This window comes from Bufo bufo, chromosome 6 (assembly GCF_905171765.1).
Source record: "Bufo bufo chromosome 6, aBufBuf1.1, whole genome shotgun sequence".
Lineage (NCBI taxonomy): Eukaryota > Metazoa > Chordata > Amphibia > Anura > Bufonidae > Bufo > Bufo bufo.
Genome location: NC_053394.1, coordinates 397082018 through 397109237, shown reverse-complemented (window position 1 = coordinate 397109237; position 27220 = coordinate 397082018). Strand labels below are relative to the sequence as shown.

At 44.7% G+C, this 27220-nt stretch overlaps 1 protein-coding gene and 1 long non-coding RNA gene across 2 annotated transcripts in view; both read right to left on the bottom strand.

The window, feature by feature from the left end:
- The window catches only part of LOC121003535 (gastrula zinc finger protein XlCGF26.1-like), a 1829815-nt gene that overhangs the window by 343116 nt on the left and 1459479 nt on the right, over window positions 1-27220 (bottom strand). The window lies entirely within an intron of this gene.
- On the bottom strand, window positions 1264-12589 carry LOC121003587. The gene is made up of 3 exons (XR_005779528.1): window positions 12456-12589; window positions 1451-1594; window positions 1264-1321 (listed from the first exon to the last, which is right to left on the bottom strand). It is a non-coding gene; the product is annotated as an uncharacterized LOC121003587 (long non-coding RNA).

Sequence of the window (27220 nt, the reverse complement as noted above, 5' to 3'; positions counted from 1 at the left end):
CAGACGGTTGGAGAACTCGTGTGGAAGGTTTTATATGACCAGAAAAGATCAGTAATTAGAATGATGACAGAAGTGACCATAGAACAGGACTTATCTGACCCAAATATCTGCAGGTCTCCTGTATGAATCCAATCTGATTGCTTTGTTATTCGAACCAGAAGTTTGCAATGCAGGGAGAGTAGCCCTTATATTCCATCCGTAACATTAAATTGTGTGTATGTGTAATATTACATCGTTTGTGCACCTGTTGCCCTTACTAGCCGCCCCAGGGCTGTGGGTATCCTGCATACCACAGTTTATAGTATAAGGACAGGGGAGAACACAGGAGAGGTGAGGACTGATTATCCACAACATAACTTATTTCTCAGTGAATGTTGCTACTCTGTTTAAACTTCCCAGGCAGGGATATAGGATATGAGAAGCCTCTTAGATATCTATAGATGCATTGTAAGACAGGCAAAAGCAGAAAGTTTGGGCACAACTCAATTATGGTTGACAAGTTTTAGTATCACATGGTGCAAGCTGCTCCAAAAATTGGAGTCCAACCCTTGTTGCAACTACAAAAGGTCTGCAGCAGTTCACAGAGAAGGTCAACTTAAAAGTCTCCATAGGCAGAAAATTGTGAGAAGAACCAGAAAGCTATGATCAGTTGTAATCCTTCTATCTCCACCTTACACATTATGCAACATAAAACATACAATAATGGTGGATAAAACAACATTGGACACAAGATCTACAAAGCCTTCTACAGGTTATAGGAAACATTTTATGAGACTTTATCTCCATCTACCTGATCATCCTGTGGAAGAAGAGGACTGGGACATCTCTCCGGTGTTTTTATCTCTTCCTTAACTGTAAGAAACACATCCAGTGACTGAATTTATTCCTTACATACAGATAATGAGAGGACATGTGTATTTAGTCATGTCTATTACCTTGGTATGTGAGGGGCCGGTGATCGTCCATCATGACGTCCTTGTACAGATCTTTGTGTCCTTCTAAATACTCCCACTCCTCCATGGAGAAATAGACGGTGACATCCTGACACCTTATAGGAACCTGACAACACAATGATACAGTCATCACCCAGATCGCTTCAAAGCGTTCCTGTATAATGTCCCAGCATTCCCAGCAGTGTCACCTCTCCAGTCAGCAGCTCAATCATCTTGTTGGTGAGTTCTAGGATCTTCTCTCTATTGACTTCCTCATGTATCAGGGGGTGAGGTGGAGGCCCTGTGATTGGGCTCAGGGTTCTTCCCCATCCTTCAGACACAGGGGCCTGACAGCGCTCACTAGAGGTCTTCTTCACTACTGTGTAGTCCTGGTTATGGAGAGACACAGTAATAAATATCTCTCCATACATCTCCAGAGTCCCTCACCTCTCCAATAATGTCTATCTGTTAGTAACATAGATAAGAAGAAGTAATGTGACATCATCAGAACCTCTCACCTCTCCAGTAAGCCTGAAGAGGATCTCTAGGGTGAGATTTATTATCCTCTCCGCCATCTTGTCCCTGTCCATTCTTGTCGGGTAAATCCGTAGAAGTATCTTATATAGAAGATATCCAGTGAGTGGATCCTATATTGTAGGAACCTGAATGGAATGAAGATGAGACAATGTAAAATCATAAAGAATCTGATGTAAATTACAATAACTGGAGATAACAGGAGGAGACATTGAAGGAGATAATAATGTGTAAATGTTATGTTCTCTCTTTTTGAATAAATTGGAACATGAGTTGAATAGCTTAGTCAAGGCCATATCATGTGTGAGGTCAAAGAAATTTAATGGTTAGGTCACACCTTCCTACAGCGAATAAAAGATGTCATTAGTGATGCCAGTATGAACAGCACGTGACCACCATAGACCCCAATGGTCAGGTAATATACATACCGCCATCAGAGCTCCAACCAATACTGTCCCTGCAGTGATGTAAACAGACTGAAGGAGACCACAGGAGCCTCAGTGCTGGATCAGTGGAGGATTCTACAGGTCCTATGTTATCCGGGTAATTGTAAAACACGGTGGAATATGTTGACGATACATAAATAATATTAGATTATTATTACTATCTAGACAGACAATGGGTTGGTAGATTTAGTTTTTGACAGCTCCTCATGACTAGAGATGAGCGAATCGAAGTTGACGAAGTGGAATTCGATCCGAATTTCAGGAAAAAATGTATTTGTCCCGAAGTCAAATTTCCTAGCACTTCGTGGTAACGAATCACATTTTTTCTAAAATGTCTGCTGCACATGTTACAAAGTGAAAGTAAGAAGCCCGGGAACGAGGGAGCACCCACAATGCCATGCAGGCAGCCAATCAGCAGATAGCGAGCCCTGTGATGTCACAGCCCTATAAAAGGCCTCCTCATGCCTGGTCTCTGCTATTTTACAGTGAACTTAGTGCAGGGAGAGACGTTACAGGCGCTAGGGACAGTGATCAGGAAAGACTTTATTCCCCCCAAAAAATATTTGATCAGTTCAGGGAAAGATTATTGATAGTGTAGGGAAAGGATAGGGAGGCATTATCCACACTGTAGGGAGAGAGCAGGAACCAATAGAAGAGTGTAAAGCCTGGGCAATAGGGACTATTCTATTACACCTTGCTGCACTAATTGGAGTTACTAAAAGTGATCTATTACTACAGATTTTAGATTGTTTTAAACAGTAATTGCAGTAATCCTAGCATCTGTTATTGGGGTGAAAGTGCGGTGTCATGGACGATGAGGATGATAGTCGTGTGGGAGCTGGTGTTGCAAGCGATCAGACACGTGGCCCTGAGACTGGTGAGGGTGACATCAGTGACGTGCAGACAGAGGCAGACAATGATGTGGCCAATCGCACAGGGAGATGGATGAAGAGGGGGCTTGTCATCATCAGCAGAAGAGGGTGGCAGCTTGCGTGTGAGGCAGCGGCTGAGCCAGCAGGGTGGTAGTGTGGCTGTGAGTCAGCAGGGTGGAAGCAGTGTAGATCTTAGCCAAACGTGCCCGGGGTAGACCACCGGCTACTGTCCAGAAAGAAGTAGCGGTGCACGGGTTCACAGAGGCAGTGGTAGCAGGCAGTCAGCTCGGTGGGTGGGGGAAATGCCATAATCGGCTGTGTGGACCGCCGGAGGACGATTAGCATGGCCCACTCTGTGACTGGGCCACTGTGTTGAAGACTCATGCGATTCCTACTAGTGATGGACGAACATCTGCCGAGACGGTTCGCAAACGTGATCAAACGTTCGCAAACCGCAAGTTTGCGGCGGGTCCCATTCATTTTAATGGCAGGCGAACCTGAAAAACCTTCAGCTCATATTTGCAGCCCAGATATAATTACTAGAAGTGCACAAATAGTCCCACAACATGGACAGTGACATAGCAGATGTATTATTCGAATTTGCAATCTCCATTCATTCTTTTTTTCAATGTGAAATATCGGCAATATAATTTTCGCATACGCGCATGCGCAAATGCACTATACAATACCCAAATGTAAATAAAGTATATTGGTATATAACACCCTGCTTCAATCAGTTTTTTGGGGGGGGGACTGGTATATCACACCAGTAGAAATTATTTGTTCCAATAACGCTTGTCCCTCTATATACCTGCAGTATCGCAGAAGAACCGCACACAACTGCCGCACAATACAAATGGACTATAATATACTTTCTAAGGGTACTTTCAGACTAGCGTTTTTCTTTTCCGGCGCTGAGTTCCGTCCTAGGGGCTCAAATCCGGAAAAGAACTGATCAGTTTTATCCTAATACATTCTGAATGGAGAGTAATCCGTTTAGGATGCATCAGGATGTCTTCAGTTCAGTCTTTTTGACTGATCAGGCTTTTCAGAAATCCGTAGCATGTTGTATTTTTACCTCCGGCCAAAAATCCTGAACACTTTGACTGAATCGGATCCGGCGCTGTGTTCAGTCAAACCGGATCCGGCTTTTGCATGTTAAACCCGAAAAATGTGAAAAAAAATGCATTTTTTCATTGTGATCAAAATCCTGATCAGGATTCAAATGTAATCCGTTTTCACACGTTTTTCCGGATCCGGCGGGCAGTCCCGGTGTCGGAATTGAACGCCGGATTTAAACAACGCTAGTGTGAAAGTAGCCAAACATAGAAAGTATGTTCTAACATTGTACAAGGAAGGCAATCCATTAGAATATACATAAAGATAAAACGTAACCTTTAATAATTTTACTATGAGGGTCCATTCACACGTCCATAAGTGTTTTGCGGATCCGCAAAATACGGACACCGGCAATGTGCATTCGGCAATTTGCGGACCGCACATCGCCGGCACTATAATAGAAAATGCCTAATCTTGTCTGCAATTGCGGAAAAGAATAGGACATGTTCAATTTTTTTGCGGAAACTGAAGCACAGATGCGGAAGTGCGGATCCGCAAATGTGGATAGCACATTCCAGCCCCATTGAAAATGAATGGGGTAGATGATGATGTGGTAATGAAGGACAAGGTGGGCAAAGAACTGTCCCTGATATTGCCCTACAGAGGGGTGGTATTCTGGCCCTGATAGCCTAACAGACCACCCGCCCTGATAAGAGCGACCCCGTCCGGAACCTTACCCTATATAAAAATGACCCTAGTAAGCCGCTAGCCCCCTGACTTCCAGGTGATCACTATATAGATCTATGTGTTTTTTGACTCATTATAAAAGTATATTATAAGTATATCGCACCCCTCTGTGTATCACACATATCGATAGCACACCTATACTAGTGCTTAAAAGGACTTTTGTGGCCCTATTAGCTAGCGTTTGGTGTCTCTAACAGTCTGTCCCTGCTCCACACAGCAACCTCTCCCTACACTGGCAAAAGACTGAATGTAAAATGGCGGCCAGATCAGGTTTATTTATAAGGTAGGGGGTACGTCCATGTGCTGAAATGTCTCAATTGGCTGTCCTGTACCACCTAATGGATGTGTCATGGGTCGAAGTTCTTCACAATGTAAAAATATGGCGGTCGCGAATATCTCCATATGTTCGCATGTTCGCAAAGTTCGCTGCGAAACGACCGCCGGGCGAACCGCAAGGCCATCTTTAATTCCCACCCTCACCACTCTGTGACTGGGCCACTGTGTTGACGTCTCATGCTGTTGCCACACTCACCACTCTGTCATGGGGGCACTACTTTCTCAGCGTATGACAGAACAGGTTCTGCAGAAATCTATGTGGAATCAGCTGATGACGGTGTAAAAGAAGTGCGCTCTTTCACTCTATAGTAGGATCTTGGGCCGCTGCACAGTTCTTCATACCTGCCACTAACATTGACCTGTAAGGCTGAGTTCACACTTTTGTTATTTGGTCAGGTTTGGCCCCGTAACTGACCAAATAAGGCCTCTTTCACACTTGCGTTGTTGGGATCCGGCATGCACTTCCGTTGCCGGAGGTGCCTGCCGGATCCGTAACAACGCAAGTGTACTGAAAGCATTTGAAGACGGAACCGTCTTCCAAATGCTTTCAGTGTTACTATGGCACCCAGGACGCTATTAAAGTCCTGGTTGCCATAGTAGGAGCGGGGAGCGGGGGAGCGGTATACTTACAGTCCGTGCGGCTCCCCGGGCGCTCCAGAATGACGTCAGAGCGCCCCATGCGCATGGATGACGTGATCCATGTGATCACGTGATCCATGCGCTTGGGGCGCCCTGACGTCACTCTGGAGCGCCCGGGGAGCCGCACGGACGGTAAGTATGCTGCTCCCCCGCTCCCCGCTACACTTACCATGGCTGTCAGGACTTTAGCGTCCCGGCAGCCATGGTAACTATTCAGAAAAAGCTAAACGTCGGGTCCGGCAATGCGCCGAAACGACGTTTAGCTTAAGGCCGGATCCGGATCAATGCCTTTCAATGGGCATTGATCCCGGATCCGGCCTTGCGGCAAGTCTTCAGGATTTTTGGCCGGAGCAAAAAGCGCAGCATGCTGCGGTATTTTCTCCGGCCAAAAAACGTTCCGTACCGGAACTGAAGACATCCTGATGCATCCTGAACGGATTACTCTCCATTCAGAATGCATTAGGATAATCCTGATCAGTATTCTTCCGGCATAGAGCCCCGACGACGGAACTCTATGCCGGAAGACAATAACGCAAGTGTGAAAGAGCCCTAAGTAAAGTGTGCAGTGATTCTAAGAGCGACGCCCGTCATCTGCGTGTCATACTGACTCCCTATGCATTTTCCTGCAATGCACCGTGTTCTACACCACTATACAGGCTCTCCGCAGCCAGGAATAGCTGTTTTTTAACGCAATTCGTCACAAATAAATTCGGATCGAATCAAATTTTTTGGTGAAATTCGGCAACCCGTCCGAATTAAATTTTTCAGAAATTCACTCATCTCTACTCACGACCACACAGATGTAGCGGTTTATGACTAAATACAGCGGTCCCTATCTTCCCTGAGCCATAACTTTTTTATTTTCCCTTCACATAGCCGTATGGGGCTTATTTTTTGTGGGACACGCTGTACTTTCTAAAGCCATCATTTAATACGGCATACAATGTAGTGGGAAGCAGAAAAAAAAATCAAATGGGTTGGAATTGTAAAAAAAAAACACAATTACGCATCTGTTTTATGGGTTTTGTTCCCTTTTTGTGGAAAAACTGACCTGTGCCCTTCATTCTCCGGGTCAGCACAATTACAACGATACCACATATGTATAGGTTTCTACGTCTAAATAGTGTAAAAATAAATGTAAACTTTGAGAAAAAAATAAATTCTGACCCCCCGTAACTTTTTTATAGTTCTATCTACTGAGCTGTGTAGGGACCAGAGGACGCAATAACGCCTGTACAAGCGTCATAGACGCCTGTTCGACTTTTTTCAAGGAGTAAAATGGTCTGAACAGGCGTACCAATACGCCTTCGACTTTTCCCCTACATTCAGCAGCTCAGGGCGCGCAGTGATGCTGCCTGTGCCTGACATAACAGCAAGGAGCTTGTTATTGGTTGCTTTGAGCGGGCTGCCAACCATTCGGCACGCTACTGTAAAGCTGCAGCGCGCGATCTATCTATATGTGCACACCATCTGCACAGGGCAGCCCACACTCTACAACACTCGGAGCACCATGCGCAGAAACTTGAGCAGTGTTCGTCCTCCGGTCCCAGCTGCTGCTCAGGGTGTGCCCAGTAAGTTAGCTCCTCTTCTCTTGCGGTAAGGCGCGCTGTAGGGGGGCACCAGGTATCTTCTCTACAATGTGTGCCACGGACAATGCGCCAAAAGAATGTTCGGAGGATTGCTGTGAACTTGTATAATACCGGACTGTGCCGAGCTTCATCCTGCGACTGGGTGACATGAAGGTATTGCTCCATCTCCGTCAAAACCTGGGCCGATTTCAAGCTCAGGATGAGCCCAGTAAGTTAACTCTTCTCCTGTGGTGAGAGGCGCTGTGGGTAGGGGGGCACCAGCTGTCATCTCTACAGGGTGTGTATTCACCCATGGTGTATGGGCACAGAAGGAGCTGTGGCACTGCAGCCTCCAGTATGGGTGATATGTACATGTGGTGTTAAGTGGGGTTTGTGAGAGGCAGGCAGTGGCAGGAAGGTCTGTGCCCTGCTGTGGCTCTCAGGCCTTTCTGAAGTACTTAGGCTGGAAGTGAAGCTCTGCTTCCCTCCCATGTGACATGTCATAGGATCCACTGGTTTAGACAAGGACAGGGTCCCAGTGCTAATGGGACCCTGCCTGTGAGTCCCATAGACCTACATGCAGCTGTATGCCACCTATAACCAGAGGGCTGTTGCGTAGATCACATAGACCTACATGCAGCTGTATGCCACCTATAACCAGAGGGCTGTTGCGTAGATCACATAGACCTACATGCAGCTGTATGCCACCTATAACCAGAGGGCTGTTGCGGCCTACTCTTTCTGTCAGGAAAGCCGTCACTTTGATGACTGACCTGTCTGACTTGTGATTAAGTACGGGGAAGATCCACTATATTGAAGTGTACTTTATTACTTCGCTATAGATGCCTGCCGTAACAAGTAATAGTACCCTGGCATAAATACCCACCTCTTAGGGCACGTTCACACCACCACTATTTATTTCTGTTGTTCTGCTCCGTTAGATGAGCAGAACAACAAAAATAACGCAAGTGCTGGATCGGACACATAACTGACCCAACCAGAACTGAACAGACTCCATTGACTATTATGGAGTCCATTCAGTTTTTGTTCAGGATTCTGTTTATCATACAAAAAAGTCCTGCAAGTAAGTATGTTTTTTTTGTCCAATCTTTGACAGAATCTGCGACAGAGCCCCGTACAATGCAGATGTGGACAAGCCCTTAACATTATGTAGGCCTACGTATTAGTTATTTCTATTACTTCAAATTTTGTACTCCTCCTCGCCTAAAAATACTCCACAAAAATGGTAAGAGTAGTATTTTTACTCTTCTGGAAAAAATATAGCGCGACCTCTGGTGGGGATTAATTTTTTTGCGGGACAATCTGTCGTTTTTATTGATACCATTTTGGAGTGTGTGTGACTTTTTGATCACATTTAATTTTTTTAGGTATTTATTTTTTTATTCTACGGAAAGGGGGTGATTAAAAATGTTTTTTTTTTTTATATACAGTACAGACCAAAAGTTTGGAGACACCTTCTCATTCAAAGAGTTTTCTTTATTTTCATGACTATGAAAATTGTAGATTCACACTGAAGGCATCAAAACTATGAATTAACTCATGTGGAATTATATACATAACAAACAAGTATGAAACAACTGAAAATATGTCATATTCTAGGTTCTTCAAAGTAGCCACCTTTTGCTTTGATTACTGCTTTGCACACTCTTGGCATTCTCTTGATGAGCTTCAAGAGGTAGTCCCCTGAAATGGTTTTCACTTCACAGGTGTGCCCTGTCAGGTTTAATAAGTGGGATTTCTTGCCTTATAAATGGGGTTGGGACCATCAGTTGCGTTGAGGAGAAGTCAGGTGGATACACAGCTGATAGTCCTACTGAATAGACTGTTAGAATTTGTATTATGGCAAGAAAAAAGCAGCTAAGTAAAGAAAAACGAGTGGCCATCATTACTTTAAGAAATGAAGATCAGTCAGTCAGCCGAAAAATAGGGAAAACTTTGAAAGTAAGGGCTATTTGACCATGAAGGAGAGTGATGGGGTGCTGCGCCAGATGACCTGGCCTCCACAGTCACCGGACCTGAACCCAATCGAGATGGTTTGGGGTGAGCTGGACCGCAGAGTGAAGGCAAAAGGGCAACAAGTGCTAAGCATCTCTGGGAACTCCTTCAAAACTATTGGAAGACCATTTCAGGGGACTACCTCTTGAAGCTCATCAAGAGAATGCCAAGAGTGTGCAAAGCAGTAATCAAAGCAAAAGGTGGCTACTTTGAAGAACCTAGAATATGACAGATTTTCAGTTGTTTCACACTTGTTTGTTATGTATATAATTCCACATGTGTTAATTCATAGTTTTGATGCCTTCATAGTCATGAAAGTAAAGAAAACTCTTTGAATGAGAAGGTGTGTCCAAACTTTTGGTCTGTACTGTATGTTTAACTTTTTTTTTACTTTTTAGTGATTTTGAAACTCGGATTTGAGCCTACAAAATCAATTAATTTTTTTAATCCTGAACAATCATGGATTTTTTAGATCCATTAATTGTTCTGATTTGCTAGTTTCTTATGTTGGCCTGCCACCTGCTGGCCAAAATAAAAATTGCAGCTTCAATACCCTGGGTCTTTTCAACAAGACAATTACCGGCATCCTCATTGGTTGCAGAGGATGCCGGTAAGAAGCCCGGAAGCACAACCTTCCGGGTTTTTCACCCTTTAACTGCCGTGATCTCACTTGAGGCTTTAATGACTGTGAAACGGCCCGCTGCATGCTCAAGTGGGTGCCATGTTTGCCCATCGCTCCAGCGCTGTACATGTATGGCGCTGGAAGCGAAGGGGTTAAAGGGTTTCTCTGTTACAGGGACATAGATATAGGGTAAGCTTCTGCTTTGGGGCCCACTCAGAAGGAAGATGAAAATATTTTAATGTCAGGGCTCCTCAGAATACCCAGCCATTGTTATACTACAGCGCAACTGCTCATTGTTGTATTTTTGATATTTCCCACTCTTTTGGGGTATACCCTATTTTTTAAAAAATTCAATTAAAATTAAAACCAAAAACCAGTGTTGGCTACTTACACCGCTACGTCCACCGTCTCCTCAACCTCCTACTCCATATGGACCTCCACCTCATACATCAAGATTATTTTTTTTAATTTGTACGTATTTTATTTTATGTCATTTCACTAAATTGTGTGTTACATTGTCGGGTGACATTCACCAATTTTTGGCTGTGATAGACCCCTGCACTACCTAGTAGATAGGTTAATAAATGTCACTAATTTTTCTGTTACATTCTTTGGTGACATTTTACAATTTTTGCCGTTAATAAACCTCTGCTCTGCATAGGTGACGGGGACCGACATTTTTAAAAATCATCTGTTCCATTGGTGGGTGACATTTAAATTTCAAAAATTCGTCTTTAATTGGCCCTTTCATTCGATCCTTCTGCTTTAATAACTTGTCCCACATTTCCGCTTCATCCCATTGCAGCCATTGACCTCCCTTGGATATGGTCTTTCTTTCTCACGCTCCCTCTCCGGCGTGGAACCCTGATTCCCCACTAACCGTGATCAACATGGTAGGCGCAGAAAAGAACATCGAAAGTTGATAGAGAAGATATCCAAATGGATCGTGGACATCACAGGGACGTGGGGCAGTAAGTATGCACATGCCTACACGAACTGACTGATGGTTCTGCCCCCTGCAACTTCTGGGTCTCCAAATTGGGCATATGGCCTGAGCTTGCCCTTTACGCCTTGGAGGTGCTGGCCTGCCCTGCGGCCAGTGTATTATCTGAACGTGTGTTTAGCACGGCTGGAGGGGGTTATTACAGGTTATATTTCCCAATGTTTTGGGGTGTACCCTAATTTAAACAAAAAATAAATAAAAAATAAACCAAAAAGAAGTGTAGGCTACTTCCTCATCCTCCACCACCGCTTCCACCTACACCGCCACATCCACCGCCTCCACCTTCTTTCCATATGGACCTCGTCTCCAAGATCAAGATTATTATATTTTTTTTTTATGTATTTTATGTTATTTTAAGTCATTTACCTATCCACATTTGTTTGCAGAGCACTTGCCATGCTCTTAACCACATTTTGATGGCATTTGCAGGCCTCTCGCCCTTTCCATGACTTTTTTACAGCCACTTTAGTGCTCAAAAGTTTGGGTCCCCATTGACTTCAATGGGGTTCAGGGTCAAGTATTCGTTGCAGCCCTAGCTGCACCTCAGCAGCCATTTTAGAGAGTTACCTAAACACCAGGGTTAGTTCCACGTACCAGCCCATAGAAGGGAAAGATTATAGAAGATCCAGGCAACCCAGAGACGGAGTGAGAATATTGGCAAAGGAAGGTAGTTGTCGTTTATCAGGCTTTAGCCTCCTCTGCATCTGGTGGAGAGATTCTAAGCTACTGGCTGCCCACCATAACCAAAGACAGAAAGGCCATCTGTCAGGAGATAGTATTCCTAGAGAGGATACAGAAGTATATGACTATAGAGTACAGCAGAGATCGTACATCCCTCCAGCCTGGAGAAACAAGGGATTGATTGTTTTAGAAAACTACCCCTTATGCAACTTTTGGGAACTAAAATGAACCTTTGCAGAAGCTGCCATGCTGTAAATGACGTTTGCGCACATTGATAACTGTTGGATCAGCTTCAGTAAAGTACTGAGAGTTTGTTAAGAGAACTGGTCTCCTTATTGTGCGAACTTAACACCTATTTGCACCCAAGGGTACTGGCGTCACGAACACCAGGGACACTGCCTCCCCTGCACCTTAAAACCACGCCACCGAGGGCACCTCAACCACCATCTGGCGGAAGTCCTGGACAACAGAGTGTGCCCCGAAGGAACTGGTGCTGCCCTTCCATTCACTGCACGCCGGCCCAGGGAGCTCTACAGAACTGTGAGTAAAAAACCACTACCCTCATCGGACCACCATAACTTACACCTATTGCCCCTGCTGCCTGGTTGCTACAATAAGGTCTCCTCAAAATGTATTCTCCCATGCTGTAGCGCTGGCCAATCGCAGCGCTCAGCTCATAGCCTGAGAGAAAAAAAAGCCTCTGAGGCTATGAGCTGAGCGCTGCGATTGGCCAGCGCTACAGCATGGGAGAATGAGACGGCGTCAGGTTCCCCTGGGTGGAGCCTAACTATGAAGATACCGGAGGCTATAACCAGAGAACGGAGCTGCGCCCAGGTATAATAGTAAGTGAAGGGAGATCCCTGGGCGCCGCTCTCCATGTCTGTATAGTTAGTTTAGATGTTTTATTCTAGTGAAAGGTCCTCTTTAAGGGCGGATGGAGCTGTGTATCTTTGTCGCTGTGGAGCCTTATATGTGTGGATGTGATGAGTGTTCCACTTACCTGGGGGCAGGCGTGTCCTCCTCTGACAACCCTTCACTATGGAGCCTCCTGGGCTGTAATTTCTACCACCACGTGCAGGAGTCGGGCTCCAGGCTGTGCTGCGGGAGAAGGTACAGGAACTGTGATGATGTCATAACCATGTGATCAGGTGTGGGCGGAGTCAGGCTCCAGGCTAGGCTGTACTGCAGGAGAAGGTACAGGACCTGTGATGATGTCACAGCCATGTGATCGTGTGTGGGAGGAGTCAGACTGTGCTGCAGTAGAAGGTACAGGACCTGTGATGATGTCATGACCATGTGATCAGATGTGGGAGGAGTCAGGCTCCAGGCTGTGCTGCAGTAGAAGGTACAGGACCTGTGATGATGTCATAGCCATGTGATCGTGTGTGGGAGGAGTCAGGCTGTGCTGCAGTAGAAGGTACAGGACCTGTGATGATGTCATAACCATGTGATCATGTGTGGGAGGAGTCATGAAGATCACATGACCAGGATTATCCGCTCCCTGTACACAGGTCTCTGCTGTACTGCTTGTAATCCCAGTCTGTATGTAGCAGAGCTGTAGACCTGTAACGTTTATGTAGATGAGCTGTATGTGTGTAATGTCTGTGTAGTTGAGCTGTATGTGCATACAGCCAAGCCGTTAATGTGTAATATGCCTCTGAAGACTTGTATCAGTGTGTGCAGCAGAGCTGTGTATGTGTAATGTTCAGTTACTACAGCTGAGTCTTTGTCATGTCCATGTAGCAGAGCCGGCGATGTAATCTGCTGGTATCGGGGCTCTGTGTGTGCTCAGGAGATGTTTAGGGGTAACTCTGTCCCTTTTCTCCATATCAGTTATTAGAAATGATGTCAGCGATATCTTATGTCGGGGCAGATGTAGGATTTCCACTGTGGGGAGGGTAAAATGTATTTTCTTCTGTTATTTCTAGTGTTAGCACATAAATGGCCGCGCTGTGTCTTATCGCTGGGGATTTTCTTTGTAGTTGATTTGATCTTGTCTGCTGCTCCATTCCAATGGGGGAACATGGGCCCCGTTCTTATGACTGGCAGGGGCCCCCAGCAAATAGACCCCCACAATCAGTGGACAGGAGATAAATTCCCTTTAAGGGTACTTTCACACTTGCGGCAGAGTGATCTGGCAAGCAGTTCCTTCATCTGCATGCATTTGTACAGCATTTGTAGACGGATCGGAATGCGGATCCGTCTCACAAATGCATTGCAAGAACAGATCCGTCTGTCCGTTTGTCATACGGAGAAACGGATCCATTTCTATTTTCTTTCACAATTTTAAAGGTCTGCGCATGCGCAGACCAGAAGGACGGATCCAGCATTACGGTATTTTTAATGCCGGATCCGGCACTAATACATTTAAATGTAAATTAATGCCGGATCCGGCATTCTGGCAAGTGTTCCGGAATTTTGGCCCTGAGATAAAACTGTAGCATGCTGTGGTATTATCTCCGTCCTGAAAAGTCAAAAAGACTGAACTGAAGACATCCTGATGCATCCTGAAGAGATTACTCTCCATTCAGAATGCATGGGGATAAAACTGATCAGTTATTTTCCGGTATTGAGCCCCTAGGACGGAACTCTATGCCGGAAAAGAAAAACGCTAGTGTGAAAGTACCCTTAGGCCCTTTTTACACGAGCGAGTTTTCCGCGTGGGTGCAATGCGTGACGTGAACGTATAGCACCCGCACTGAATCCTGACCCATTCATTTCAATGGGTCTGTGTACATGAGCGTTGTTTTTCACGCATCAGTTCTGCGTTGCGTGAAAATCGCATCATGTTTGTGTCGGGGCTGGGGATGGATTTGTTGGGTTCTGCTCTGTGTGAGACGCAGGGGTGAGAGCTTGTGGTGTTCTAGAAGACAGCGGTAAAGCAGGTTATGTGGGAAGAGCAGCGAGTAGTAACGTAGAGCGGCTGAGAGGACGGCGGCTCCGAGCTTCATCTAACGCTGCCGATGGTTTACAGATAAGAGGCATAGTCCTCAGCTGAGATGAGGGGTGTCAGACGGGGGACGGGGGGCAGAGAGGTAAAGGTATGAAATAATTATTTGGGGTTGTGGGACAGAGACGACGTAATAGAAGTGAAGAAGTCCTGCTGTGAGGAGGAGGACCTGGCCACAGACAAGATTGGTTATATCCTGTCGGTGGGTAATAATTAATTTAAAGGGTTTCTGTCACCCCACTAAAGTGATTTTTTTTTTTGGGCTAGTTAAATTAGTTATATAGCGATATATGAAAATATAATAGTGTTACTTACTTTGATCCAGCAGTTTAGTCAAAAAACGAAGTTTTATCATATGCAAATTCGGTCTCTACCAGCAAGTAGGGCGTCTACTTGCTGGTAGCTGCTGCAGAAATCCGCCCCCTCCTCTTGTTAATTGACAGGGCCAGCCGGGATCTCCTCCTCCGGCCAGCCCTGTCGGCATTTCAAAAATCGCGCGCCCGTGTTGAATCTGCGCAGGCGCTCTGAGATGAGGAGGCTCGTCTCCTCAGAGCTCCCTCAGTGCGCCTGCGCCGATGACATCATCGAAATAGAAGACGTCATCGGCGCAGGCGCACTGAGGGAGCTCTGAGGAGACGAGCCTCCTCATCTCAGAGCGCCTGCGCAGATTCAACACGGGCGCGCGATTTTTGAAATGCCGACAGGGCCAGCCGGAGGAGGAGATCCCGGCTGGCCCTGTCAATCAACAAGAGGAGGGGGCGGATTTCTGCAGCAGCTACCAGCAAGTAGACGCCCTACTTGCTGGTAGAGACCGAATTTGCATATGATAAAACTTCGTTTTTTGACTAAACTGCTGGATCAAAGTAAGTAACACAATTATATTTTAATATATCGCTATATAACTAATTTAACTAGCCCCAAAAAAAAAAATCACTTTAGTGGGGTGACAGAAACCCTTTAAGAATTATTAATTATGGTCATAAAAATAATTTACCATAAAAAAATTAAATTTATAAAATTTGTCATAAATTCTTAAAATCATGACCTGGTGAATTGTAGACAACCTAATTGATACAATTCACATCTGAGTCCGACTATTTCCTCAGATAAATAAGTTCTTTTTGACGTGAGATGATGTTAATGATAAAATGTAGTTCTGCATTATACAATAATACACAGGTATTATAAAAATATGCAGATTTATTGGTTACAAGGTTATAAACATATATAAGTAAATAAACACAATGATACATGCAAATGAATATATATAGCGTTAATATAAAGCATTACAAGCTTAACAATACATGTGAGTGGAAATAACTTGTCACATTATACACAAGCTATTATTAGGTTAGGATATCGAAGTAGGAACATAAGTTATATACATTACTTCTGTTCAGAGAAAACCTCATGATATTAAGATGGGCATGTCTAATCCTAGACATCGTTATAGAATGCTAAATACATTCTGCCCCCTCTAACCAACTACACATCACATGACTTCAAGATGGGCAAATCCATCCAAGGATATAACTTAGAAGAGACAACTGTATCCTTCCGCCCCATCCTCATCCTGGACTATTTTCACATATATAACATTGGTAAGACTATTAAGACAAATAACAGGGATCTAGGATCTTAAATGGGAAGGACTTGACGTCTTTCCTGTGGGAATCCATCACTTAGCTTGGCGAAGAATGTTCTATCAATATCAATATATATATAAGCAATTATTTAATGCTTTGCTAGATTATGAGTCTAGATTCTTCTGCAGGTAGAATGAAGCCTCACAATATCCTAATACTACATCTCAATATGGAGATGATCAATTAAATTAATCATTTATTTATTCGCCAATCTAGATGGTATAATTTCACCCACACTATCAAATTAGTCTTAATAAAATGAAATATCATTTTCTGTGTCTCTTACCAAGTCCTAGTAGGAATCTCACTTCTGCTCCTAGGAAAGCTGGGTGGTCCATCATAGCACATCTCACCATGGCTTTCATCTTGATAAACCCCTCTAGAGAGATCCACTTCTCTCTTTTCCTTTTTTAATCTCCAGCTCTCGCTTTCTTTTTTCCCCTTGCTAGCTTCTTTTTTTTCTCTTGCTCTTCCCTCTGCTATTTCGCACACGAGTAATTATTCCCCCCCTTATCTAAGAATCATCCCCTTTAGATTAGGGATTCCCAATCAAGTAAGGTGGGTGTATTTGCATGCTAATAACATCATGACGTTGTATCAACTCCTAATATGGTATAGAACAAATAATGAAATAATATAATGTTGTCCATCTGCCTCCAGATGGCACTGCGGTATTGTAGATGAACATCCCAACTTTTAAGCATTAAAATTAAATATCTAATAATATGTTTTCATGACTTTGTTGACCTTTCTTACCATAAATCATTGAGGAAGGTCTTTTCCTAACACTTTTAATTACCTATATCCTGGACTTGTTGGAGTTGACTGTCTTCTCCTATCTTTTTGAAATATAGGTTGAGCGGCTTTGATGCTTGGCATCGGAACTTGTACATTTCATTTATCTACATCCATGAATAACTATTGTTTTGAAATCCAATTAACATAAACTTACTTGTTTCTGTACCTTCTAAATGGTAAATACATGGTATAACATATATAAATCGATACATTGTTACACATAGATAACACGTTATATGAATTATTGATTAACATATGTTGTAAACTAAATATACCATGCAAAGATATATATAATATAATTATGAATATATAAATTGAACCTCATACAGCCAGTGTGTGATACGGACATGAGTCCTTATCAAGTAACCTTGTTCCCTCCAGACAGACATGTTTTAGGGAGTTGGCATACTCCTTACAGATGGTCTCATATCTTTAGCAATAACTTTTAATACAATGTCTGTTTATGTTCACAATTATAAACTGAACTTGCCATGAACTCATCTTGGCTTCCTTAGCCATATAATATAACTTTGGTTCAGGCTGATCTTATTCTTAAAGGCAATGAGATGAGCATTCATTTTGATTATAATGTCATTATATAATATTGTATACGTATGAAAATGCACAACAATCCGGCAGGAATCTCCCAGTCCCTAACCAATTTTGATCCTCCTCCCACACTTCCACATGCTCTCTCTCCTCTTTTGAGCCTATAACTGATGAAGTTTTCAGGCTTCTCTCTTCTTCTCGACCCACCACCTGTCCCCTCACACCTATCATATTCCCTCACACCTTCTCCAATCTCTCTCCCCAGCTGTAATTACTCATCTAACTACAATATTTCTCTCTTTTTTGGTATCTTTCCGGACTCTCTTAAATCTTCTGTTATAACACCACTACTAAAGAAAGAATCTCCTCCCCCGACCAATGCTGCTCACTACCGACCTGTTTCTAACCTCCCCTTTATCTCTAAACTCCTCGAACATCTCTTCTACTCTCATTTAATAAGCCATCTATCTACAAACTCTCTTCTTGACTCCTTTCAATCATGCCTTCCACTCTCTCCACTCTACAGAAACTTTCTTTACTAAAGCGGTCAACGATCTCCTGACAGCAAAAAGGAATGACGACTATTCTCTACTTATTCTTCTGGATCCCCTGCAGCATTTGATACGGTAGACCACAAACTCCTTTCACCATGCTCCACTCAGTTGGCTTTAAGGACACTGCACTCTCCTGGTTCTCTTCCTATCTCTCTGGTCGCTCCTTTAGTGTATCATTCGTTGGTTCTACTTCTTCTTATCTCCCTCTTGGTGTTGGAGTTTCTCATGGTTCAGTCCTAGGTCCTCTACTCTTCTCTCTCTACACAACCCCGATTGGACATAATATGAGTAAATTTGTTTTTTTTTTAGTACCATCTCTATGCTGAAGACACCCAACTATATACTTCATCCCCTGACATCACCCCTGCTGTACTCCAAAACACCAGTAATTGTCTGACATCTGTCTCTAACATCATGTTCTCTCTGTATCTAAAACTGAGCCTCTCAAAAACTGAACTTCTTCTTCCTTATCTACTAATCACCTAAACTTGATATTTCAATTGCGGTCTGCGGTACTATCATTACTCCTGGGCATTATGCCCGCTGTCTTGGGGCCATGACTTAAATCTTTCCTTGTTTCCCTATATCCAATTGCTTGCACACTCTTGTTGTCTACGCCTCTAGAACATCTTCAGAATCTGGTGGAAGCGGCCAAACCTCTGTTGTTGCCTTGATTCACTCTCGTCTTGGATACTGTAATTTATTACTAATTGATCTTCCTCTCACTAAACTCTCCCTCCTTCAGTCTGTCCTAAATGCTGTTGCCAGGCTCATCTATCTGTCTACCCGCTATACTGGTTCTTCTAGCCTGTGCCAGTAACTTCAATGCTTCCCTATCCACCACAGAATACAGTTCGAACTTCTCACCCTCACCCACAAATCTCTCCACAGTGCTGCACTTCCATACATCTCCTCCCTCATTTCCATCAACCATCCTACTTGTGCTCTCCGTTCTGCCAGTGATCTAAGACTAACATCCTCTATAATTCGTACCTCTCACTTTCGTTTTCAAGTGTTTTCTTGAGCACGACCTACTCTCTGGAATGCTCTGCCCCAGAATATCAGGTCAATATCCAACTTCCCTACCTTTAAAATGTGCCTTAACCCCTCCCCGACATATGACATAATAGTATGTAATAGCGCGATGGGACTTCTGGTATTTTGACTTACTAGGTCGTCATGCTGATCGGGCGGTCACCAGAACGGTGGCTTCTATGTAGTGGTCAGTCAGGGTCTCCCATCGGATCCCCGCTCTGTGGTGACGTGGACTCGATGGGTGAGAAGGCAGCCCGATGCCTTGCAGAGGCATTGGGGCCTGCTTTCTATGGAGGCAAGGCGATCCAGCCCCTGGAAGGGTCTCCTAGGCAACTGTCAGTGTATTATGCTGTGTTAGACACTAATAGGAAAAAATATGGGACAAAAATAAAGTAAAAAAAAAGGGTTTTTAATAAAAAAATTGTTTAAGAAAAAAATAAAACACCCCTTTCCCCTAAAGTTGTTAAAAAAAATAGACATATTAGGTATCGTGACTTCCGTAATTACTGGGTCTATAAAAATATCACATAATCTACCCCCTCAGATAAACACCTTAAAATATAAACTGTGCCAAAAAGTCATTTTTTGTCACTTTACATCACAAAAAAATTCAATACCGTCACCTCATCCTGCAAAATTTGCCCCTACATACAGACAATCGGCCCAAAAAAAAGTGGTTTTCGGAAAATGGAGACACTAAAACATGATTTATTTATTTTTTATTTATTTTTTTTGCATCCGTAACAGAGAGCTCTATAAAAATTTTCCATTAAAAAAAACTGCCAAAAAAGCCATCACAAAAAGTGTAGTACTAAGCAATCAATACGTCATAGGTACCCCAAAATAGTACCAAACCGTCACCTCATCCCACAAAAAAATTACCCCTACATAAGACAATCGACCAAAATATAAATAAATATGGCTTTCAGAAAATGGAGACACTAAAACATCATTTTATTTAGAGGTGGGACGACGAATCCGTCGAATCCACGAATCCCGAATCCCGGCCATCCACAGATCCCCCCCATAACAGGGCCATCCACAGATCCCCCCCATAACAGGGCCATCCACAGATCCCCCCCATAACAGGGCCATCCACAGATCCCCCCATAACTGTCACGGCGGACGTGCACAGTAAAGCAGATAACACACCAACCAGGCTCTGGACGAGAGACGGGGGAAGGGTCACCTCCTAATTAATCCCTGACCTCTTTCCCTACAATGCTCAGCCCACAGATCAAATCTTAAAGGTAGATTTGCTGTGTCCACCAGCCTATGCTAACAGAACCCTGAACTCCCTGAGATGGTGAAGTGGGGAGAAAGGAGCTGCCAGCTCGCACAGAACCTGGATGGGATAGATGACATAAACAACCAAAGACACTTATCTGCTGCGAGCAGGAACAAACAGCCAACCTTCCTTTCTAGCTTCCAAGACCACAATGAAGAGTATAATCCGCTCAGAGCACCTTAGCTGGAGACTATTTAAACTAATGACTCCACCCAGTGCACCTGATGCGAGGCGGATCCAGCACAGCATCAAAACAAATACTAGACTTGTGCTGCAATCCTGGCTGACCTCCGCACATCGTCAGAGTGGGGCATGACAGTACCCCCCCTTCTACGGGTGACCTCCGGACACCCTGGACCAACCTTATCCGGATGGGACCTATGAAAGGCCCTCACCAGACGGCTGGCGTTGACATCTGACGCCGGAACCCACATCCTCTCCTCAGGACCGTATCCCCTCCAGTGAACCAGGTACTGGAGGGAACCCCGCAGAACTCTTGAGTCGAGAATCCTGGAGATCTCGAACTCCAAGTTTCCCTCGACCAGAACAGGAGGAGGAGGCAATGGCGATGGTACCACCGGTTTAACATATTTTTTTAGTAAAGACTTGTGGAAGACATCGTGGATCCTCCAAGTCTGCGGCAGATCAAGTCGAAATGCCACAGGATTGATCACAGCAGAAATCTTATATGGACCAACAAATCTTGGACCCAGTTTCCAAGATGGCATTCTCAACTTGATATTCCTAGTGGACAACCACACCAAATCACCCACACACAGGTCCGGACCAGTCACACGTCTCCTGTCAGCCATTCGTTTATACCTCTCACCCATCCTCTCCAAATTCCCTTGAATCCCCCGCCAGATAGAGGATAAGGCAGAAGAGAATCTCTCCTCCTCTGGCATCCCGGAGGAACCAGACCCAGAAAAGGTACCAAACTGAGGATGGAAACCGTATGCGCCAAAAAATGGCGACTTACCCGTGGACTCCTGCCTACGGTTATTCAATGCAAATTCTGCTAAGGGCAAGAATGAGGACCAGTCCTCCTGATTCTCAGCCACAAAGCACCTCAAGTAGGTCTCCAGGTTTTGATTAGTACGCTCCGTCTGACCATTCGACTGTGGATGAAAAGCCGACGAGAAAGAAAGTTGAATGCCAAGTCGAGAGCAGAACGCCCTCCAAAACCTGGAGACAAACTGCGTGCCCCTATCAGAGACAATATCCGAAGGAATACCGTGCAATTTAACGATATTATCCACAAAAATCTGCGCAAGAGTCTTAGCGTTAGGCAGACTTGTTAGTGGTATAAAGTGAGCCATTTTACTGAAACGATCGACTACCACCAAAATCACTGTTCTCCCGGAGGAACTCGGTAGGTCCATAATAAAGTCCATGGACAAATGTGTCCAAGGACGAGATGGAATAGACAATGGAAGAAGTGAACCAGGCGGTCGAGTATGAGCAACCTTAGACCGAGCGCAGGTTTCACAAGCTGCCACGTAATTCTCAATACTCTTACGCAAACCTGGCCACCAGAACCTCCGAGACACCAGATCACAGGTGGACTTACCACCAGGATGTCCAGCGAGAACAGTATCGTGATGTTCCTTGAACACCTTGTATCGTAGGCCCTCAGGAACAAACAACCTCCCTGGGGGACACGAACCAGGAGCCCCCTCCTGAGCTCCCAACACCTCCATCTCCAATTCAGGGTACAGAGCGGAGACCACCACTCCATCCGCCAAAATCGGCGCTGGATCTTCTGAATCACCTCCCCCAGGGAAGCTGCGAGACAAGGCATCTGCCTTGACGTTCTTGACCCCTGGGCGAAAGGTAACCACGAAATTGAACCTGGTAAAAAACAATGACCATCTGGCCTGTCTAGGGTTCAGACGCTTGGCAGATTGCAGGTAAGCCAAATTCTTATGGTCTGTATACACAGTAACGGGGTGAGAAGCCCCCTCTAACCAGTGACGCCATTCTTCAAAGGCCAACTTGATCGCCAACAACTCCCTATCTCCAACATCATAATTCCTCTCAGCGACCGAGAGCTTCCTGGAGAAGAAGGCACACGGGACCCACTTGCCAGGAGAAGGACCCTGCGAAAGCACCGCCCCAACGCCCACCTCTGATGCATCAACCTCGACCACGAATGGCTGAGAAACATCCGGCTGCACCAGAATGGGAGCAGACGCAAAACGCTCCTTAATACCCGAAAAGGCCTGCAATGCCTCATCCGACCAGACAGAGACATCAGCGCCCTTCTTGGTCATATCAGTAAGAGGTTTGACTAGCGTGGAATAATTCAAAATAAATTTTCTATAATAATTCGTAAACCCCAAAAATCGCATCAAAGCTTTCTGATTCTCCGGTCGGTCCCACTCCAGAACCGCCCGGACCTTTTCGGGGTCCATACGAAAACCACAATCAGAAAGCATGTATCCCAAAAATGGAAGCTCTTGCACCGCAAACAAACATTTCTCCAATTTGGCGTATAACTTATTCTCCCGCAGGATCGTCAAAACCTGTCTCACATGATCCTGATGGGTCTTCAGATCAGGAGAATAAATTAAAATGTCATCAAGGTAGACTACTACGAACCTCCCCACCAAATGATGAAAAATATCATTGACGAATCGCTGAAATACCGCTGGCGCATTCGTCAACCCAAAAGGCATTACCAGGTTCTCAAAATGACCCTCGTGCGTATTGAAGGCCGTTTTCCACTCATCCCCCTCCTTGATCCTGATCAGATTGTATGCTCCTCTCAAATCCAACTTGGAGAACACCTTGGCTCCAACAATCTGATCAAAAAGATCAGAGATCAAAGGCAGGGGATATGGATCCCGGACTGTAATACGATTCAGCTCCCGGAAATCCAAACACGGTCTCAGTGATCCATCTTTCTTCTTCACGAAGAACAAACCTACAGCCACTGGAGACTTAGATGGTCTAATATGACCCTTTGCCAAACTCTCGGCGACATACTTTCGCATGACCTCTCTCTCGGGTTGAGAGAGGTTGTAGAGCCGAGACTTAGGCAACTTAGCCCCCGGAATGAGATTCACAGGACAATCATAGTCACGATGAGGGGGCAATTCCTGAGCCCCACCCTCCGCAAACACGTCCGAAAAATCTGAGAGATACTGAGGCAAGGCCGTAACGGACACTTCAGAAATAGATGTGACAAGACAATTATCCGAACAAAACTTGCTCCAACCAATGATTTGTCTCGCCTGCCAGTCTATAGTTGGGTTATGTTTAGACAACCATGGCAACCCCAAAACTATTGGAGCTGGCAAATCCTTCATGACGAAACAGGAAATAATCTCAGTATGTGAATCACCCACCCTTAAATGAATATCATGAACAACGTGAGTAAGGCTCCCTTGAGAAAGAGGGGAAGAATCAATGGCAAAAACACGAATCTCGTTCTCTAACGTGCAAATACTTAGTCCCAAACCCTGAAGAAACAGAAAGTCAATTAAATTTACCCCAGCACCACAATCAAGAAAAACATCAACAAACACATTTCGAGACTCTAGCGCCACCATAGCTGAAAGGAGAAAACGGGAACTGCAGGGAACTTGCACACCAGTCTGCTCCACCACACCATTCATACCACCAAGTGTGAGGGAGTTTTTTTTTTCTTTTTTCTTTATCACTCTCCCCTGTGGTTCAACATACGGACAAGAAAAAACAAAATGACCCCTCTTTCCACAAAAGAAACATAAATTGTGCGCTTTGCGAAAGTCTCTACTATCCGAATGGAAAGATATCTGACCTAACTGCATGGGTTCCTCTCCTAGGCCAGAATAACAAGCAATATCTCCCTGGGCAGCTGGTGGAACAAAACTACACGCGGGAGGAATCCCCTGCACAGAGGGACCCTTACCCCTCTCTCTGATACGTCTATCCAAGCGTATCGCCAAAGACATTGCATTTTCCAAAGTATCTGGGTATTCATGAAAAGCCAGAGCATCCTTCAACCTTTCAGATAACCCCTGACAAAACTGGCTACGTAACGCGGGGTCGTTCCACCCCGACTCAGTAGCCCACCTCCTAAACTCTGTGCAGTAAACCTCAGCAGTATGTTTACCCTGTAGTAAGTTACGTAATTTTGACTCTGCCATTGAAACTCGATCTGGGTCATCGTAAATCAATCCCAGGGCTTTAAAAAATTCCTCCAGCGACCGGAGAGCCAGAGAACCGGGCGGCAGGGAAAAAGCCCAGGATTGCGCGTCCCCTTTCAGCAAAGACATGACGATACCCACCCTCTGATCCTCATTACCTGATGAAAATGGGCACAAACGAAAGTACAATTTACATGATTCCTTGAAACGGAAGAAATCATCAGTACCCCCTGCAAATTTCTCCGGAAGAGCGACTTTAGGCTCCCCAACAATTTGATCTGTACCTGAAGCCAACACCCTCTGACACTGTGTGACCGTACTACGTAGATCCGCAACCTCCAGGGACAAACCCTGCATGCGGTCAACCAGTGCTTCAATTGACGCCATCCCATAAACACTGAGAAATGGCGGTCACAGTATGGCGGATTATAATGTCACGACGGACGTGCACAGTAAAGCAGATAACACACCAACCAGGCTCTGGACGAGAGACGGGGGAAGGGTCACCTCCTAATTAATCCCTGACCTCTTTCCCTACAATGCTCAGCCCACAGATCAAATCTTAAAGGTAGATTTGCTGTGTCCACCAGCCTATGCTAACAGAACCCTGAACTCCCTGAGATGGTGAAGTGGGGAGAAAGGAGCTGCCAGCTCGCACAGAACCTGGATGGGATAGATGACATAAACAACCAAAGACACTTATCTGCTGCGAGCAGGAACAAACAGCCAACCTTCCTTTCTAGCTTCCAAGACCTCAATGAAGAGTATAATCCGCTCAGAGCACCTTAGCTGGAGACTATTTAAACTAATGACTCCACCCAGTGCACCTGATGCGAGGCGGATCCAGCACAGCATCAAAACAAATACTAGACTTGTGCTGCAATCCTGGCTGACCTCCGCACATCGTCAGAGTGGGGCATGACAATAACAGGGCCATCCAGAGATCCCCCCATAACAGGGCCATCCACAGATCCCCCCCATAACAGGGCCATCCACAGATCCCCCCATAACAAGGCCATCCACAGATCCCCCCATAACAAGGCCATCCACAGACCCCCCCCCCCCCCATAACAGGGCCATCCACAGATCCCCCCATAACAGGGCCATCCACAGATCCCCCCCCCCCATAACAGGGCCATCCACAGTTCCCCCCTTAAGTGTTTGGATCACTTTGTACTTACACCATTCACACAATTCATTTATACAGGATTCGTGGAGTTCGAGATTCGATAGATTCAAGAACCTTTTCGGATTCGGATTTGAATAAAATTGGTTTCGTCCCATCTTTAATTTTATTGTTTCATAAATGCTTTTAATGTGTAAAACTGAAATAAATAAATGAGACATATTATGTATCACCATGTCCGTAATGACCTGCTCTATAAAAGCATCAAATGATCTACCAGCTAAAGTTAATGCTGTAGAAAAAATTAAATTAAAACTGCCAAAACAACCAGTTTTTTTTGTCACCTTGCCCCATAAAGTGTAATATTGAATGATCAACAAATCATATGTACCCAAAATTGGTACCAAAAATATCAACTCTTCAAGATGATCATCATATCAACTCTTCAAGATGATCGGCAAAAAAATTGGAACATTTTTTAAGATAATGGAGACACAAAAACATGATATTTTTTTCTAAAATGCCTTTTTATATAAAACTGAAACAAACAAAAAAAGTAGACATATTTGATATCGTGGTGTCCGTTAAGGGTACTTTCACACTAGCGTTTTTCTTTTCCAGAATTGAGTTCCGTCACGGGGGCTCTATACCGGAAAAGAACTGATCAGTTTTATCCCCATGCATTCTGAATAGAGAGTAATCCGTTCAGGATGTCTTCAGTTCAGTCGTTTTGACTGCTACGGTTTTATCTCCAGCGAAAAAACTAAAGACTTGCCTGAATGCCGAATCCGGCATTTTTCCCCATAGGATCCGTCCTTCCGGATCCGTCCTTCCGGCCTGCGCATGCGCAGACTGGGAAAAATGGAGAAAAAAAATACAAGACGGATCAAGCGGAGAGACTGATCCGTTCTTGCAATGTGTTTGTGAGACGGATCCGCATCCGGATCCGTCTCACAAATGCTTTCAGTCACATCCAAATCGGTGGATCCGGCAGGCAGTTCCAATGACGGAACTGCCTGCCGCATCACACTGTCGCAAGTGTGAAAGTAGCCTAACAAAGTGCTCTATAAAAATAGCTCATGCTCAAATCTGTCAGATGAACATTGTAAAAAACAAAAAATTAAAACTATGCCAGAACAACCATTTTTTGCACTGTGCTGTCTGAGTGTTAGCTGCAGGGAGAAAGTCACCCTCCCTCCCACCTCTGCAGCTGACAGAAGTTGATTTTTAACTTAATTTTTTTAATTCCTGTCGGCTGAGGAGAGGGGCGTGGCCTAACTGGAACAGGGCGTGGCTTAGCTGGACCTAGAAGTTGATTTTTTAACTTCATTTTTTCAATTCCTGTCGGCTGAGGAGTGGGAGGGGGCATGGGCTAATCAAATCAGAGGCGTGGCTTAGCAAGACCTGGGGGAGGGGTTTTAAGTCCGTCTTTTGAGGGTGGCCTAAATGGCTACCCTACCTGCCCCCTGAACTGTGACCTCCCAGCACTCTGCTCCCTTAACAGTGTCATCCACAGCGCCCTGCCCCTTTTAAAGCTGACCTGCAGCAGTGAAGAAAAATGGCTGGGTTCTTATGTCATTAGTGCAATACAACCATGTGCTGCCCTAGATTCCTCCAGCTCTTCCTCATTGAGGGACCGCAAAAATAAATCTCAGCTAAAGTCTGCGCTGCCCTCTCCCCACCTTG